Here is a 6000-nt window from a genome sequence, read left to right on the forward strand (position 1 = left end):
TTAGCTATTTCAGATTTCTTATATACCGATATATCGATTGCAACACGGTTCCAAATATATTATCTTCCAGTGCCCAGAGATCGTCAAGTACCCATATCGTGCGCGAAAATGAAGATCGCGTCACCAACCTCGATGGATCCAGATTATTACCCTTCCTCTAATACTAGCTCCTTTCTATGATGCTTGTGGATGATGCAAAGGATTCCTTGGATACAAGTATCGAACTAACATTTCTGAATGTCTGCAGAAGTGAAGACTGGAAATCGACCGTAATATTGATGTCGGAATATTTCGGCTCAGCGGTCTTTAATTTTAGAACCAATTATTTGATTTTGTTCAACGTTTCGACACGACAATAATTCACAGATTTTAAAACAGGTTTCACATTTATATAACATTGTCTGCTTACAATTCTAATTGTTCTTTGTCCTGTGGCTTTTTAAAGCATATAACTGTTTGGTATAGTTCGGTAGTGTTAACATTGGTGCTTGTGGCTGAATTTGAAAAATTCGTTAAAAAATTGTGGAGTTTAGTCTATTATTGATGGTTCTTTTTTAATATCTCTTACTGTTTAATTTCTGTTGTTGTGTTTACTTTGGTGGTTTTTGCTATTGAGGATTGGTATCTTGGCTATTGATATTCTGGCTTTTGCTGGTAGAGCTATTATTAGAGGGAGACGGGATGTTTTTGGTCATTCTAGTCAAGAAGAAGAGAAGACTGTTTGAAAATTCTGCTGCGGTTTATATCAAAGCCTTCACAATTTTAAAATATTCATTTTGTTCTTCGTTTCAGAGTTGTTCTGCTCCATCTTCAGAAGTTTGTCATAGTTCGGTCTTTAGTTGGTATTTTGAACAAATTTTTTGGGATTTTTTCTCCTCTTCAAAATCTGAACATCTAAATTCAACAGTTTGTTGTACAAGATTTCAGGCCAGATTTTTTTAAATTGAATTAGAAAGCTGACTAAACTTTCATAAAAAAATACTATGATTGTATTCAGTTTTCTTTTTGACAACTTCCGGCAGTCTGCTTCGGGATTGCCATTTCAGAAGATATTATCAAAGCTTCGCAGGATGCAACACGCAATAGCGTAATAAACTGTTGTGTGCGACAGGAAAAAAACTTGATTGTCTTCCTTCCAAGCCGCAACACGAAACAACGTGTTGTTTTGTTACTTGGCTCGTTCCAGTTCCACTAACACAAAATGAGATTCATTTTTGGTACAAACCTTTTACACACGGAATAAAATATCTTCGCGTCTTGCGAAACTGGGGAAATAACTAACTTGAAAAAAAGGCGGGGCCTCTTTCAATAATGTTCTAAAATAAGCAAAGTGTTTTGTTAGTGACTGATTCTGGATATTTGAGTTCTATTGTTTCACCGGTTTGCAATTGAAAAGATATACTAATTATTTTTGGGAAAACTTTACCTATCATTAAGACATTAGTGTTCAATGGAAAAAAAATCATGTATGCAAAACGATTCTACACTATACTATCCTGTTCTCAGCTATATAAGCGACCTGGTGATTGGTTGAATCATGCGAAACTAAACCAAAAATAATTGATTTTCAACTCAGCTGTTTTTTGGGAGGGCACATTTTCGTTACACTTTCCCCATCGTGCCATCCTACTAAAATATGACGTAAACCTACGGCAAAACAATCATTTCGATACCCATATTGCTATGACATAACATTTAAACTAAATCTTCTTTTAAAAAAATTACTCAGAACATCAGAAATGTTAATAGACCTTCATTAGCTAACTTAAATAAAATCGTAATCAAAGCACAGCTTCTTATTTGTGCGATGAACTCGTTATATGAGACACTAGCTGAAAATTGTGCCTGGTGTCAAATAAAAACTTTATCGAAGGAGAGGAATGCATAAAAGAAGCGAAGTAGACGACTTTGTTATCCCCACTTCAACTTCAAATAAGAGAACGCATCGAAACCGAATGATTCGTCAAGGATATTTAACTGCTTCGAAGTGAAGATTGGTAGATTGGATTGGAAAACTCAAAACTAAGCAAGTTTACATACGACACTGATACCTTCGGTGGTACTCTAAGACAACTTATCACGAGAGCCAAGAAACGCATACATTGTATGCTGAGCATGTAACACGAATGCCTGAAACAATAGGTAATTGTTGAGCAGGTCTCGTATTCTCGTCACAGTTTGTTGTATATTGATATAACATGAAAAAAAAATGAATTAGTATGTATTAGTTTTCTCTAAAGTAACTTTGCGCTATTTGTCTTTAGCGATTCTCCGAAAAATCATTATCAATTCATAAACCAAATCAATTCCATAACATGTTAAACGAGATGAAAAATACAATTAGCGCCTATTAACTTCCAGCAGTCTGCCGGTCACTGAAAGTGAAATAAAATCAATCCCGACAGTGAGACCCTCGTCGTCGTACGACATCAACAAATCGATACCCCGATAAAAGCGCAGAATGTTCGGGCGACTTACCTCTCTTATCAGCCGGAATCGTGCACACACTCTTGCACCCAGAGTTCGCGAAAGCAACAGAAGAAAAAAACTTGTCTTATATCATCACATTATCATATTCTTGCTTCTTCTGGTGGTTGTTCGTTTTCTTCTTTTCTTCCTTCTCGCTCGCCACACAGTTCTCTTGCTTGTCACTGGTTTCTGCTGCTATTATCACTCTCCACTGCTATCAATTTTCGCTCGCGTTTTTTTTTTTTTCGCACAATCAATACCACACCATCCGAAGAGCAACTTCTCGTGTCGTGAATGACTTCCTTGTGGTAGAATGAATTTTTAAGGATGTTATTTATTGTTTTCGAAAAATTCCACTCACTTCTTCCAGCGTGGCCCCTTTGGACTGCTTTTCAAGCCTACGGAAACCTCCTGCCGAATCGGACCCTCGGATCGAAGACAGTTCGTTCGTCTCCTGTCTCTTTTCTACCGCCTATCGAGACGGGCAGATCAAGTTGCACCTTCGTGTGGGACGTCAGAATTCCCTCTGGTTGCTTGTACAGCTCACTCGTACGTACTTACGTACAGCGTATAAGTCTGATATTCTTTCGTGCTAGCGCGGATCCAACTTCTTTGACCAGGCGCTTGACTGCGTCGCAACACTCTCCTTCCCAGATTTTCTCCACCTGCCGACTACACCGCAAAATCTACTGTCCCTCGGATATTTCTCGCACTAAGGTCTCTTCGACTTGTACCAAAATACGCAGGAACAGAAAAAAACAATGACAGCGGCTGCACTGCACTGTCCGCAATCGGTCATTAACGTTTTCCGCACTTTTAACAATGAACAATTCCGGACTAAACAGGGGTACACTTTGACTTGGTCCAGGAAAAAAAGAAATTGCGAGATTTTCGCACACCGCTGGCCACTACTACTGCTAATGGCAAGATCAAGAGACGAATAAAATATGCGTATGTTGGTGCTGTGGCTGCTGGCCTCTGCTGCTGTCCCTCATTCGAGCTGTCGCCTTTGCTCTTTGGCTTGATGAAAAATAACGAAACATTCATTGATATGAATGTGTTGCGCAGTTGTATGTGTGATCCTGGCAGCTGACGTTTATGTTGCGTTCAGGGATGCCAGATGTTTTTGAAAAATTTCTGCAACTGCTCGGAGAACCGGACAAATCTGCTTGAAATTTGAAAACAATCTATCTGTGATTTGATAAAATTTCGCTCGCGCAGGCATAATTCTGCAAAAATCTGCACACATTTTGAGAAAATCTGCACAAATATAAATCTGCAGAAACTATGGAAAATCTGCAAATCAATAGAAATCTGCACACGGACTCTAAAAATCTGCGTTTACAGACAAATCTGCACATCTGGTATCCCTGGTTGTGTTATGCATCGCGAACGAGAACTCGCGGTGACAGCGAAGGAATGCACGTAATCGCGCTGTGCCTAACGAGGGGTCCTATTGGGTTAACGATTTTTGTTTTCTTCTCTGAAGTTACAGTAGAGGACTTTGGAGGCAACTGAAATTAGAAAATTACATTTTTTCTGTGAATATTCAAATTTTTACTTCCAACTACAATACTTCAATTTTAAAATGTTCATAACTTCAGAATTTGAATTTGAATTTTTTTTAGAACATAGGCAAGATCATTAAATTACAATTATTGGAACTACAATACAGCGTAAATCAACAAAAGGGTGCAACTAACACAATCCATGCACACACTGTAAATAAAAATCAAGTCGAAGTAAAGTGATTTGCTGTTGAATTCGCACTACTTGCCTAACATTTCAGAGTTGAATGAAAATCTTTCGAAATATATTAATGCAAAGAACGATGAAATCAACAGCAAATCACTTTATTTTTTGTTGTTATGTTAATCTTTGTTGATATGCTTATGTTTGAGATACGTGATGTTGGTCAGTTGGATAATTATATAAATTCACAATAAATTCAAGAAACTTCTTTTTATTTAAGATTTCCAATTTTTATTTTATTTTAGCTTTTTAATTTAATAACAAGATGATCCTAGAGATGATCCCTGTCACTGTATCGATGCAATCGATTTCAGGATCTGTAAAAGAGTCGTTTAATTGTTATTTTAATTTAAAAGATTCATAAAACTTACGCTCAAATAAAATTTCGATCTCTGGGTTAATGTGCTGCTTTCGCCGTTCGCCATCGTCACTATTTTTGTTTCGCTTTATGGTTTTGACTTTTTTTAATTGGAATTGCAGCTGTAATTCAATTGATTTAAACAGTGGTGATAATATAAGAGATTTTTTTTTATTCTCGCTTATTTTCCGTCGGTCTAGTTCCGCCACTGTTGTGGCCAATCACCGACGCCCAGGGAGGCGACTCCACACCCAGGACCCTAACTCACGACCCGTTTATTAACGGACCGGCGCCAACGGCTTTACTTCCTCATGCGATGGAAGGCGTGATCCCAGAGATTTTTCGCCTCAGAAAATCTCCCGGTGTCGGCTAGGATTGAATCTAGACCAGTTGGGTTGGTTGTGAGTGGATCACGCCACCTCACAACCATCGACACCTATGTCGGCGGTGGGATTCGAACCCAGGCGTCGAGCGTGGTTGGCGGAGACGTTACCAACCACACTAGGCCCCCGCTCATAATATAAGAGATATTCATTATAATACGATGGTGATTTCCATTAACCTGTTTCAAACGCAAGATAATTTTATTAGAAAGTGTTAATCTTCAAGAAATCAACACTAAATCACTTCAACTTGCAGTGTGATGTGACGAATTGAGTCAAGTGCAAAAACACTTGAGGCAATCGTGACATTTTTTTCTAGTGCAGTAAATAAATGACACGATTACTTCAAGTGTTTTTGCACTTGACTCAATTCGTCACGTCACACTGCAAATTGAAGTGATTTAGTGTTGATTTCACAATGATCACTACTTTCCAATGGAATGATTCTGCGTTAAAAACAGTTCAATTGAAATCACCATAATGTTATAATGAATATCTCTCGTATTTGCACCACTGTTTAAATTAATTGAATTATAGCTGCAATTCCAATTCAATTATTGAACTAGAAATTAGCAATTTATTTGAGCGTTAGTTTTATTGATTCTTTGATATTAAAATAACAATAAAAAGACTCTTTTACAGATCCTGAAATCGATTGCACCGATACAGTGACAGAGATTATCTTGTTTTCAAAATGAAATTTTAAACACAATAAAAATGAAAAACCTGATATAAAAAGAAATATTTTGAACTTATTTGACCGACATTCCGCATATCAACAAAGATGAACATAACAACAGAAAAAGAAGTGATTTGCTGTTGATCATCGTTCTTTGCATTAATATATTCCGAAAGATTTTCTTTCCACTTTGAAATGTTAGGTAGTGCGAACTCAACAGCGAATCACTTTACTTCGATGTGATTTTTTTTACAGAGTACTAGATCAATGCTTGAAAGGTTTCGTTACGCAGTGAAGCAGAAAATTGTGAATCTTATTGTATTGGAAGCCAAGACCGCGAGAAAACCAAAACAAAATCG

The 6000-nt window shown here is 37.4% G+C and overlaps 1 protein-coding gene across 9 annotated transcripts in view; it reads right to left on the reverse strand.

Moving 5' to 3' along the window:
* Positions 1-3493, reverse strand: part of LOC129725533 (myocyte-specific enhancer factor 2) — a 205573-nt gene extending 202080 nt beyond the window's left edge. For 6 of the 9 annotated variants that reach the window (XM_055681494.1, XM_055681500.1, XM_055681499.1 and 3 more), the window contains exon 1: positions 2479-3493. The gene's annotated coding sequence lies outside the window, so the exon portion shown is untranslated. The remainder of the gene's footprint in view (positions 1-2478) is intronic. The other 3 variants (XM_055681497.1, XM_055681496.1, XM_055681498.1) reach the window with 1 other exon arrangement.
* Positions 3494-6000: the final 2507 nt, after the last annotated feature.

Source organism: Wyeomyia smithii, chromosome 2, assembly GCF_029784165.1.
Source record: "Wyeomyia smithii strain HCP4-BCI-WySm-NY-G18 chromosome 2, ASM2978416v1, whole genome shotgun sequence".
Taxonomy (NCBI): domain Eukaryota; kingdom Metazoa; phylum Arthropoda; class Insecta; order Diptera; family Culicidae; genus Wyeomyia; species Wyeomyia smithii.